Here is a 14,400-nt window from a genome sequence, read left to right on the forward strand (position 1 = left end):
AGCAAAAAGAAAGATCTAAAAACAAACAGGAAAAAAAAAGATGTAACGGAAAATATATAAAATTAGAATAGGAAAAGAAAAAAAAAATAAAAAATAAAAAATGAGAGTTTTTAGAAGAGGGCTGTGAAAAACGTAAGGTCCGTTTCACACTCTCTTTCTCACACTTTGCCAACGCACTTCACGAAAAATTGAAAACAAAAAATATTGAAAACAGCCTTTTTCTATCTCTTTCTCTCTCTCTGAGCCTTCTCTGCCTCCATCGTCCAAAGGTTCTTTGTTGCACGATATCAGCATGCTTCTTTTTGCTTCACTTTGCCTATTTTTGTATATATATATTCTCTCACATTGCCTTCGGAGCGTCATCATCACCCTCCAATGCATACAAAAGATGACCGCTAATACTGATCGTGATTATTATCAGTGAATTTGGTAATTATTATTTATATAACAATTTAATTAGCAGAATATTTTCATTTTTATCTATAGATTATTTAATTTAAAAAAAAATAAAATAAACCAGTAATGTCATATAATGTTACCTCGCGGATAACAAATAGTAATTTGATATAGAAGTTTGAAATTAATATTTTACTTATGAGTTGCTGATTTTAGAAAGTGAGTGGGTGATTTTTTTAGTAATAGTTTGGGATGTCAACTATGTTATCGATATATTAGAAATTATACAAGGATAATTTATCCATATTATATAAGGATATAGATCGGTAATTTGTAAGTGGAAATTGTGTACTACTTAATTTTTCTTTCTATGATATTTAATAATGTTTATATCCATAGATACCAATACATTCTTTCTATAATAAATGGAAAAATGGAAAAAGAGAATTGTATCACACCAAATAATGTAAAAAATTCAGTACAAAAATATATGGTTGACTTGACTTTGAGACATTAATGTTTACTCGGTAAAAAGTGCACTACTTTAGCAGTTGAATGTGATGCATTCTATAACTAGATTTTTTTTTTTTTTAAATAATCAAATGAGAGTATAATTGATAAACTAGATTTATAAATTTATATCTACAATTTAGCAACTAGTTCTTTTTTCTATATTTTTTTTTTCTCTTTTTGAGCAAGTATCCAAAATATTGAATGTTGGATTTTGTCTAACTAGAAAAATTTAATCCTATAAATCTAGTTCCTTATGAAATCAATTAGATCAACTTACCTACCTAAACATGGTTTTGAACAAATTTACATTGACCTCTTCTATATTTTATATTTTCATTTATTCCTTCACCTTGAAAAAAAAATTAAAATTATTAGGATCAAAACAATCCATGATGGTTCTGAAAACCATACAACAGGGGAAAACATACATGTTCCCTTGTGATGTTTTGTTATTTTTTTCGAAGAACTTAATTAAATAAACTAATATGTAGTGGCGCGTGTCAGTAAACACTTCTCACACACTCTTTCTCTCTCAGACACGTCTAGATGAAGAAAAAGATACTTCAAAAATACAGGCAGATACATACACATGTATTCTGTACATACATATATACTAATTTTAGAGAGACACACATAGAATATAATTAAATTTAAACAAAAAAAAGAAAAAAGAAAAAAAGAAGATGCGGGTTAGAGAGAGAGAGAGAGAGAGAGAGAGAGAGAGAGAGAGAGAGAGAGGATGTGAAGGCAAGCAAGCAAAGCAAAGAGCTAAGCAAAAGCCTCTCAACCCATTACTTTGCCTCAACGATTTGTGTGTGTTTTTATGTATTTTTTGAGATGGTTTATGATTGGAGTGCAAGCCTGGAACCCCACGGAATCTGCGCTGCTCCCCCCACTCCTACTTCTTCTTTATTCTTTTTTTTATTTTTTAATAATTAAATTCATTTATTTATTTGTGTGTGTGTGGGGGGTGTGTGTGAATGTTGTCATGCTTGCATGACCACCCATTACATGGAATTCTTGTACTGCTGTTCGCTAGTCCTCTCATTTTTTATTTTTTATTTTTTTTATTTTTTATTTATTTATTTACTTTCAATGCCTAAACTTGGTAAGAAAATCTAACCTCCACCAACTTGAATGACTTTTTTGCTTTTTCTTTTTTTCTAATTTGGTTTTCTTTTTTAGTGAATCCCTCTAAATTCATGCATATCCATTAATTTAGAGATCCCCTACCTACATGAGTGATACAACTCCAAAGTGCTAAATTCAGATACTTTGGGCTAAACTAGTGATATTTTCTAATTACATACTATGGATTTTTTTTATTATTTTTTTTAACGAATTTGTGTTTTCATCTAGGCTGAAAATAGGGTATCTTATTTTTCTAATTTCTATACCAAAATAATTTAAGTTGCTGAAAATGGACAGAGAAATTGTTTGTGTGTGTATGAAACTTTTCATTTCATGACCAAATTCAGAGATTGTAATAATGGGTTTAATAATCACTTAAATTAGTAAAACAAATTTGTTGTGTTTCATAGTATATTAACATTGTCCATTTTATATTTATAATTAAAGATTGAAAGTTCTAAATGAATACATTTTATAATGTAAATGAGTTTTCTAACTGTGAATTTGAATAACATAATGAGATTTAGTAACAAATTTATAAATGATATAGTAACAAATGTACACATTAATCTTCTACTTTCTAGACAACCCTTTTTTTTTTCTTTTTTTTTTCTTTTTTTGTGTCTTTCTTCTTCTATTCATAATTAAATAAGTTACTTTGTAAGACTCATTACGTTCAGTTCTTTTCTACCAAACGTTAAATAGATTAGGACGCCATATATTTTGACTTTCAATTTTGTTATCTTAAACGGAAAAGAAAGGAGCATAACTGGCTAACTAAATCTGACCATAAATGGAGTGCCTTCACTTCCTAGCAGCAAGTGCTTTCTGAAATCCAAATTACAGACAAAATCAAAGTCATTTTTCATCAAAAGCTTGCCAGCAAATTAGATGTCATTATCTTTTAATGCAAATTTTTACATAAAATCCTTCCAAGATCCTCTATATATGCAAAGTTGGGAGGGTAATTAATTATGAAAATTCTGTTTCATTTTTCTGATTTAGTGCATCCAAACAAACTACTAAGAAAATATCCATTAATTTATTTTACCTCATTTTTAAAGATATTATATATCATATATGTTCATTCCTTACGGTGCCCATCTGTTTCTATACAGGTGGCATTAACCAAATTGAGTTCCACAGAATCTCCATGAATTCATGGGTCAACATAAAATAGTACATCGCTATTTGCTTCTTACAGTGAACTTTATAAAATTAATAATAATAATAATAATGATGATGATGATGCTGCTATTGGCTGCTGGAAGTTTTAAAAACAGAGAAAAATGGATAAGTATCTTTGCGAATGTTATATAAATGCGCGTTATTAAGGGGAGGCATTTGCCTCTAATCAATCAGTTCATGTGGTGTTGACCCCAGCCATGTATCTAATTCCATTAATTTACTTTCTTGTCTCTTTTTTGTTATATTAAAAATATACATATATATAGTATTTATATTTATATCAAGTGTATAATTTATGCTCTACTCTATCATTGAGGTCTACAAATTACAATTGCTTGGAGACTTTGCATCGGGGAGAAATGTCACGATCAAAATTTGTCATTTTGTTTTCTATTTCTTTTTTTCCCCTTAAAAAATGATTATATAGTTAGACAATTTTGTTTTAATTTTATATATATATATATATATATATAAAATATCTTACTGTCTTTTTTGGATGAACTATCATGCTTCTTAGTAGTGATCTACTAATTCGCTATTGGTTAGATAGATATACATACTAATTTTTTTTTTTTTTTTTAATTCAAGGTAGATATACATACTTGACAGTTCAATTTAATAAATAGGTAAGTTATATTAATTTTATGTTGGGTGAGAATTTAAGGGTAAGTTATAAAATGAAGACTTCGCACCAATATTTTATGAGCTATGTTCTATAATGTTGCAAAAAAACCCTTTTGAGATAGGAGACTATCACATTATCATCGAACCTTTTAAACAATGTTATGTAAATAATGTCACTTTGGGACAACAATAAATGGTAATGGTTACTAGTGATACCATTTAAGTTCTAAGTTGATTTTGATTCCTAATTTAAAAAAAAAAAGGAAAAAAAAAAGTTCCATGAACACAATTCTACATAATTTTTCTTTGAACTCAGAGATTGTCTAAAATGTCAAAAACCCTTATAACAATACCCCTATATAAAATTTAAATCTCTTAGTACCTGTTCTATAAAACGTTACAATATAAAGTACAACACACTTGAATACACAAAATAAAATAATGAGTCCAAATTTGGGAAGAAAAAAAATTCATTAATTTAATTTTGGTCATAAAACTTAATTAATTCAAAATCAATGATTAATTTGTTAAGTATGTTGTATTTTTGTTTTTATTTTTTGAAAAAAAAAAGTATGCTGTATTTTACGTTGCGTCGTATGTAACTTGAGCAAAAAATTTATGGCACATATACTTTATTAATTATCAATCCAAACAATTGTAATTATCAATTGATTTGATCAGGTAAATATATTTTTTTGTATTGTATTTATATTTATCTCAGATACATTTGCAAACTGACTCTTACATCATTAGCCTCTCAATTTCTGATTACAGTAAAAATATCTAGTGAACTCTTATCATCACACACGTAAGCATATGTATTATATACAACATTAATTAAATGTCACTTCCTGAAAAATAAAATGACAATAAATTTAAATTTTTTTGGACTAATATACTTAAATACTTGATCTTCATTGATTGACCATAGCATGATGCATGCATTAAGCGGTAGGATATTGGTTGTAAATAATTTGAGGGTGGGAATTTCTAAGTCAATGGATATTGGGGCCAAGTTATTGTGGTTGAAGAATTATTTAGGGTATGTTTGTGGGCGGGATGTGTGAAGCACGTAATGACCCAAAACCACTCCATAAGAAATTATATGTAGGCTATGGAGAAGCAAAGGATCTTCTTTCTGTGTGATAATGGAGTTCCTCTTTCTTTTAGGTCACCCTATATTCGTATATTAGCAACAAGACAACCACAAATTTAAACTAATTGATATTCTTATAATTAAATCAATGGAAAGGAGCTAGGAACATGAGGAAGCTAAAGCTAGCTTGGAAGGAATTGTTTCCGAACAGTTATTGAGCTAACTATAAAGTATTTATGTATATGCCAGTGAATATTACCAACTTTTCTGTTTTCAACATTTTTATGACTTCTTACCAAAAAAAAAAAACATTTTTATGACTTAATTAGATACTATTAATTAATTTATACTTCTGAAGTTAGAAAGAAAGAAAGAGAGAGATCTTTTTGTAGCTTATCAGCCACTCATTGCAGCATGTTTGTAGCACCCAAGCAATCAAAAACATGAAGATAAATAAATTATATATGAACTTATAAAGACTAATGAGTTAGTAAATAACCTAGGATTAAAATACTATTCAATAGTTTTGACAACAATTTTTGAATACATGTCCAAGCAATGGCCAATTTTTATTTATTATTAATTTTTTTTCCTTCTAAATTCCAGTTTGATTCAAGGTGAGAATGTGTGTAGTATAGTAGAAAAAGGAAAAAGGAAAAGGAAAAAAGAAGAAAAAAAAAAAAAAAGGGCTAAAGCTAATCAATCTAATATAATTTTAATAATGGAAATTGGGGAACTCGGAATTTGAAATTATGACCGGAAAAAACAATAATTTTGTCACTTTGAAATATTCGACCTAATATAGTTTTGAATGAAATAAATTAACAGTCTCCATTGAAAAAAGAAAATAACTGATAATATTGGATGATCAAGCTTCTTATTAATTACTGATCTGTATACAGCCAAGAGCCGGCCAAGGTAGATCCAAGATGTCCAACTTTGAGTGAGGTTAACACTCTCATAATTAACATTGTACCTTTGCATAATGGGACTTCTACATCTGTCTATTCCCATACTAATTGCAGAAAAGACATACTCTCTCTCTCTCTCTCTTTCTCTCTTAAGTTTTTAGATCAATCTATATGTAGAAAAACTCAATTTCCTACAAAAACTGATGCACCATGGATTTGTCTGGCTTATTTAAATTTATTAGTTAATTAATTAAAGTTTAAACTGCCATCTAAGTAACTAAGAAATGCCAGTTAGAGAGCTGGCTTTATTTTCTACAATATGATTCTAGCTACACATCTTTTTCAATATGCATTTTATATTTCATATTTCTAATTTCAAGATGTTGAATCAATTGTTCCAACTATCTCATCGTCAATACTCTCTCTCTCTCTTGCATGATTAGTTGTCATCATTAATATTTGTGCTATAACTTACTAGGGTTGTTAACTATATATTTATTTATTTATATTTACTTAGTATAATACTCATTACGTAATTCCAAGAGCTCTATTCAATATGAAATATATATATATATATATATATATATATATAGAAGAATATGACATTACTCTTATATATTATTTATAAATTAAGCCATGTTAAGTGCCAAAAAAAAAAAAAAAAGCCAAGGTGGAATTGAAATGGATCCTTGTGCTCATTGTTAGCTAATTGACCCATAGAGGTTTTCTGTTTTTTTGTTTTTTTTTTTTTTTTTTTTTTTTTTTTCCTCTTACTCTTTATGATTTTATTCTTTCTTTGTCCTCTAAAAGAATAAATTAACAGGGTGGAATTGAGTAAGAGTCAGTCTTACTTTATTCTTTTAGTTTTCCTGTTCTTTTTGAGAGTGCATAGGCAATGAATGGACAAATTCATGTGCTATTAATATTTATGTAACTTTAGTATTCATAGGTAGCACTGAATTTTTTAAATTACCTGTGATGAGCATTAGTACCACCCATGGATTATCCGACCCAACCAGAGGTTAATTAGCTGCAAGTAGTTCTTTATCAAATTGGTATTATAATTGAGTATGGTTAGACAAAGCATAAAGCAATTTGTTCGTCTTAGGGGAGTTACATAAAATATAATTTTTTTTACATAGAAAGTAAATCATTAAAAAAAGAAGAAGAGAATAACAGATTAATATCTATATATATATATTTATTTATTTGCCAGATATATGTTAATATCTGTTTTAGATTTTTGATAAAATAAAAGCTATTTCAATTTTAAGGAATAGAGAGAGAAAAACAAATACTTTTTATTTATTTACTACACTTTGCTACATTTTATTTAACAATCCATATATATATATATATATACGGGATTAAGACTCAATAATATTAAAACCATAACTAGGTCCCAATAAGTTATTAAGAAAAAAAAAAAAAAGGAAAAAAAAAAAGGTCCGAAGAAGTTTATGGACCGCCAAAAGACCATCCATCAGCTAGCCATTAACGTGTACGTGGTTTCTCATAGAGATGTAATCTAATGGGCCAACTGACTAGCACGTTGCTAAAAATTATATATAAAAAAGAAATAATAGCACAGTAGAAGAAATGGTAATTCAATTTAATATTGAAGTTAGTAATTCCAAAAATTTTCTAAACAGATGTGAAATAAAATATAAAATAGATGTGCAAAAATTATAAAATAAATAATAGCTTACTTTCCATTAATTTTTACTTTTAGATGAAATATTAATTCAAATTGTAATCCTTCTAAAAAAATATTTCAAAATATATATATACACACATATATATTTGACTTATAAAAAAATATTAAAAAAGGTGCAAGCTAGTCGATAAATGAATTGTTAATTATCCATAATAAGAGTATGAAAGGAAAATTATTCCACCAAAAAAAAAAAAAGAAGAGATATAAAAGGAAGATGCATGTTTGAAAACGCCATGATTACATCATCGGTGGGGACCTAATTAAGCAGTCATACAAATATTTGATAAAAATGTATACTAATTGTTCTTTTGTTTTATAACATTTGATTCAGCTTGACATTGAATTAAGGTGGGCAAAAAAAAATACATTCCTTTTTGCCGACCAAGCCCTGAGTCATTATCCAAAGTTATGTTATATCAAATATGAAATTAGTGTTCAATATGGAATTAGACCTTTGAGTGGAGGAAAATAACATTCCCACCATGTCCTTCTCTAAATTGGGAAATTGGCTAGACATGAAATTAGTGTTGATTATGAAATCTTTTATTATTGTTTTCTACTCTCTCTCTCTCTCTCTCTCGCGCGGCTATAATATGGTCAGTAGGCTGCTAGTTGAGAACTTTTTCTGAGATAGAGTGGTTTTATGTAATGCATGAAATTGAAAGGTGCTTATGATTATTTTAAAATTATTCGAGAATTTGGTGTGTGTTTGTGGTCTCAAGGAACAACGACCTTGTGCCAAATCCACCAATAAGGTTAATTGTAGTTTCTCTTTATAGATTCAGCCCTCTGAAGTTTCTTCTTGCTTTGCAAGGATTTTATTTATTCAGCATAAATAATCCGTAAATATTAACAAAATTAAAAATATGATACCTCATAAAATTATTATTAAGGGAAAACATTAATATATATGTTTGAAGAAAAATTATCTAAATGAGCAAGCTATGTGCTTTTGAAACTGTAAGTATGTTTTTGTAACTTTTACGTGGTTGTAACGTATCTGCAGCCCCACATGGCATGCCATAAAATCACTTGGAATATGATTACCAAAATGAATATTGCAAAACTTGTTCAAATTGTCAACGTACTTTCAGTTTTTATACACACGAATAGTATTACACAAATAACATTTTTCCAAAAATTAAATTGTTGACATTGAAATTTTTTTTTTCTTGTTTAGATGTTGGAAGTATAAAAAGTGATATTAGTTTTATTAATTCGAAGTGTTTGAGGTTAGTTTCAAAGGTCTCTTGATTAATGTTTATAAAAGTGATTGCAGATTCGACACGCTCCAGGGCCTAATTTCCCTATCCAGGACCATTATGTTTTTATGGGCTAAACTGACCCAAGAATATGGGCTTGACTTATATATGTATTGGGCCACATGCCTCGACAATTACACAATGTGCGTTAGATGTGTAGGTTTCTACGGAATAAAAAATTTCGAATGGGTATGTATTGGACTCTCAGCAGACACCATCAATGTTTGCATGTCTATCTCAAAGTAGAGATGGTGATGGTTTCAAATCCTATCTGAGCTATCTACATTTAGGATACCAGAAAGGAGACTATTTTTTGCCAATTGATAAAACCTGTGAGTAATTAGAAATTGGTTTAATTTTATTAACTAATTAATTAAACTTGATGAAATTAGCTCAATTCATTCCAATACTGGATGAATTTGGCTGAGAGAGAAAAATAAGATGGGGTGGTGAGGGACATGTAAAGACCCATCAAGGCCTTATACACTTCTCTTCATGCGTTGTGATTTCCTTTGCTTAATTTTTATTTTTTGAAGAGAGAAGTTGCAAATTGGTGTGGAGGAAAATTGTGAAAAAGAAGAAGAACAAGAAAGAACAAGGAAGAAGACTTGTAAAAGAATTGTTAGTTTTACAATAGTTTAAAAGAACATATATATATATATATATACACACACATATGAATTTTATGCTCAAAGATAAATATGGCCGGCCGTGGACAAAAATTATTCAGACAATTTTAAGATATTATTTTTGGCGTGGTATATATATATATATATATAGATATATATATATATATATATAGATATATATTATAAGATTTGGGTTTCATGTTTTTGTAATTCAGTAGCTCATGAACTTTGTCAATAGGCTACTAGAGTTGATTGTATTGGTTCTTAAGTTTTAAAAATAGTTTACAAAAGTGTTTTATGACTCCAATCAAATCCTATTTTATGAGAACAAAAAGTGCAAACGTGCTTGCACACGAGCCACGGAAGGCATGATCTGGTAAGTTGCATGCAAATAGTCTACAAATCAATTAACTAGTAAATTATTACTATTATTTCTAATGGACAAAGTAGACTAAATTGCACAATTAAATCAAAGAAACAGGGGCTAGCATGGCAAGAGCTACTCAAAGCGACTGATGCATACATACTACATAGTCTCCAATAATTAATTACACTGCAAAAGCTTTGACAATAATGGCGGAATTTGTTCTAACGAAGTTGGCAGAGTCAATTGTATCTAAGACAGTTCGAAGGGTCTCTGAGCTTCTTATCCATGAAGCCTATTCCTTGAGGAGTGTGAGGGACAATGTGGTTCTGTTGCAAGAAGATTTGAGGTCTCTTGTGGGCTTCTTAAAAGATGCAGATACTGAGCAAGAACATTATCAAGGCGTCCGTGACTTGGTACTACATATCAAAGACATAGCTTGAGGATGCTATCGAGATCTTCATCCTCAAAGTTGCCTCCTCTTACATGAAAGCTTTCCATAATAAAAGAATTCGAATTCAGATAAACTTTATCCGAACTAGGATGGCATCTTTAGAAGTATGCAGAGTTTTGGAATAATCAAATATGTTGCAGGAGAGGAGACGAGTTCAACAGCTAAGCTTCAGCAGAGTTTGAGAAGGTCATCTCCATACTATGATAAAATGACGATGTTATAATCTTGGAGGGTAGCACCAGGGCTTTAACAGCTTCGTTGACTAAGGAGGAAGGTCGACTTTGCACTGTTTCAGTGGTGGGGCAGGGGGCGTTTAGGTAAGACCACTCTTGCCAAGAAAGTGTTTAATGCTGTTAAAACAAAAGTTTGATTGCTCTGCTTGGATTTTTATTTCTTAATAGTACGTATTAACGGATGTTTTGATTGAAATACTAACCCAAATTTTGTGGAAAGATTAAAAAAAAAAAAAAAAAAAAAAAAAAAGACGTTTCGGAACAAATGAAAAATGAAAGAGAAACATTGATTGCTTTGAAAGAGCATGAGCTTATTGATTTGCGTAAGCATGAGATAAAAGAGAAGCGATAATTTGCAGTTATTGATGATAGTTGTAGGATTTAGGCTTGGGATTCTATAAAGAGTGCTTTCCCAAGAGGAAGGAAAGGAACCACACGAAAGAGCCAAGTAACAACATCTGCTCATCCCTTGTGCTTCCCAATTGAAGTTTCCTTTTTGACATTGGAAGAGAGTTGTGAGCTTCCACAGCTGAAAGCATTTCCAAGAGATATTGTGGGTGATTATCATGGTTATCCACAAGAATTTAACAAAATTGGGAAATGAGATGGCTAAAAAATGTAGACGACTACCTCTTGCCGTTGGTTGTACTTTGAGGATTATTGAGTACAAAAAATTCGTTGGATCAATGGAAGCAGGTGCCGAGAGATGTGAATTCCCATTTGAACAAAATGCAATCACGACAACAATACGAAGGAGTAAACTAGACATTAGCCTTGAGCTACAATGATCTACATCACTGCACCATGTTTTCTGTATTTGGGCAACTTCCTAGAGGATTATGAAATACCCATATGAAAATTGGTAAGCTTATGGATAGGAGAAGGCTTTATATCAAAACCGACGAGAGGAGAGACGGGAAAAACAGCTACTTGGAAGAGCTGATCGATAGGTGCATGGTCTCCTGCAGGACTTGTGTGTTGATTAGATATGATGCACTGATCAAATTGATTAATGTTCAAAAGGTAAGGATATATTGTTAAGGTGATAGCGTTAACAATGACGTTAGAAGGTGTTGAGGTCACCAGTTGTCGAATCAGGCCGCCAAAGATCCTTGCAAATGTATATGTTCGGTAATGATGGATTTCCAATTTGAAATCCCTTTCCTGTGTAATAGTCTCTCTAAACTACATTTGAATGGGAAGATATATATTAGAAGGAATGCATTCTAGTCTACAATTTCTTCCACCACCCCTTGCCAAATTGATGCTATAGAAGAGTCACATTGTGCATGATCCGATGCCAGGGTTGGCGAAGCTGCCAAATTTAAGGTTTCTTGAGATTGCTGAAGATGCTTATGTAGGTTCTAGCTACAATGGCTTGCTCTGCCAATGAATTTCCAAAGCTAGAGACCCTTCAACTCACTCACTTGGAGTTATTAAGGAAGTGGATGGTAGAGAAAGGTGCTATGCGAGTCTCACAATATTACGAATTAATAAAATTTTCTGTTTAGAGATGATTCCAAAAGGATTAGAATTTGTCGCTATTCTAAAAAAAAAAAAAAATTGAATATTGAAAGCATGAGCAAGTCATTCTGCGAGAAGATTCGAGTCAAAACTAGAAATGAAGATGAGAATTACTACAAAGTGCGACACATACTCTCTATCTGTTTTGTAAGTTTAAATTGATTTTATCTACATTTTTCTCTTCTTTATTTTATTTTATTTATTTAGTTTTAGTAGTAAATTGATACCTTGGAATCTACTTGCAGCCCAAACTCATTTTTGACTTTTGAATGTAGCCATTTTTTGTTTAGGTTTATAGACATATTGTTATTTTTATTAAGGTTTATACTTTTGCGTCCTCTACTTTACCTCTAATTCTAATTCAGTTCTGCAAATTTTTATTTATTTATATATTTTTTTCAAGTGAGTCTCAATTTTTTATTTTGTTTTCAATTTTTCAAGGTTAGTTTTAGTTCTGTTTCGATTGGGACATTGCATATTTAAGCTTTCATGGTAGAGAATTTTATTTTATTTTTATTTTGTTTTCAGTATTTTAAGTTAATAATATTTTTGGATTTATAATAAAACATTCATTTAGTGTTAACCATATTGAAGGAAAAAAATGAAATTAAGAATTTTAGGTGTTCTTTGTTAATGTGGCTGGTTTTAATTTTTGTTTTTAATTGTTTTTCACCCAATTGATAATTACAAGTCACTCCATCCCCAAAGCAAACCACACCCCATCCCCCCCACCCGCCCCCGCCACCAAAAACAAAAAAAAAAAAAAAAAGATTTACATATAGATGGCAGTTGAAGAGTTGTGGTCCTCAATGCAGGACTCGAAAATTAAACCTCATTTGGATATGACTTGATGAAAACAACAATACTGTACGAGTTTACACATTTATATTTATATATATATATATATATATATATATTTCATCGACACCTTCTTACATCTAACTACAAATTCATTATTGTGATTTTAAAAAAAATCAAACACACGCGCTGCTGTTATGCTTTGCTTAAAATCTGTTACTTTTATTCTACATGAAATTTTGAATTACCATTTATGCCCTTGATAATTAATTATGAATTAATTTATCAAATAAATATAAATAGATAAGTTAAAAATATAATAAAAAAATTTGAAAAAGTGATATACGGTGAGAACTTTGGCCATATGTTAAAAACTTGGCCAGTTCATCATTTTTTTTTTTTTTTTTTAAACATCGGTTAAAAATGAAATAAAACATAATAAAATTGTTTTACAATAAAGTTACATTAATTGTGTATAATTAATTTCAAAAAATTCATATATCAAAATGGCATAACCAAACTAAAGTGACAAAAAAAAAAAATTCAAGTAATAATGTGACATTTTTTAAAATTTATATGGTAAAGTACAAAAAGTGCAATAGTTTAATAAGGTAAAATGTATCTAACCAAGAAGAAAAAAATGCCAATACTCACATTGGAAAAAAGAATGTGAAGACCAAGGTCAACATTTAAAACTACTTTTCGTACACCCTTTTTTTATTTTTTTATTTTTTTTTATTTTTAACTCCGATACATTTTGTTCTTTCACCCAATACTTTTTATTCTTTTTCCAAAAATAAAATTCTTGGCATTGGCATTGGAATACATCTTTTTTTTTTTTTTTCTTGTTTAGATGTTGGGAGTCTAAAAAGTGATATTAGTTTTATTAATTTGAAGTATTTGAGGTTGCTTAGTCTCTTGTCCCCATTAATCATTATGTTTTTTATGGGCTTTACTGGCCTATAATATGGGCAAGACTTAAATTTTTATTGGGCCATAAGAGCCCACAATGAGACAAATTCGATTCTTCTCCTATTTTTTGGATATTAACACTTTTCTACGTTGAATTTTATGAGAAATTATAGCAATTTTTTTGAGTCATTTTACGCCTTCAATTAACAAAAATCTTGCACCTATAATTCCTTTTGCATTTTTATCCAAAAAAAAAAAATAATAATAACAAAAATAGTACATGACTGTAATTTAAGGGCATGTGAGGTCATTTTACACCCATTAATTCTCACCCTTCTCTTCTCCTCAAAACCGACATTAGAGGTTTTTTTTTTTTTTTTTTTTTTTGAGGCTCCCTAATCTCTAACGATTATATAACTATAAACATACACAATTATTGTAGATTATCATTAATAATAATTAAAAAAAAAAGGTGAAGATCAAGAGGATCGCACATGCATTATTTAAATTGTAAAGTCCGTCAGTAGAGCCGAGAAATTAATTTATGACTGAAAGTGAATGAAAATAAAAAATATTGCATAAAATATACAAATATTTTCCAAAAAATTTAGAACACAATTTGATGAAAAGATGATAAAAAATAATGTT

Source organism: Ziziphus jujuba, chromosome 8 (genome assembly GCF_031755915.1).
Source record: "Ziziphus jujuba cultivar Dongzao chromosome 8, ASM3175591v1".
NCBI lineage: Eukaryota > Viridiplantae > Streptophyta > Magnoliopsida > Rosales > Rhamnaceae > Ziziphus > Ziziphus jujuba.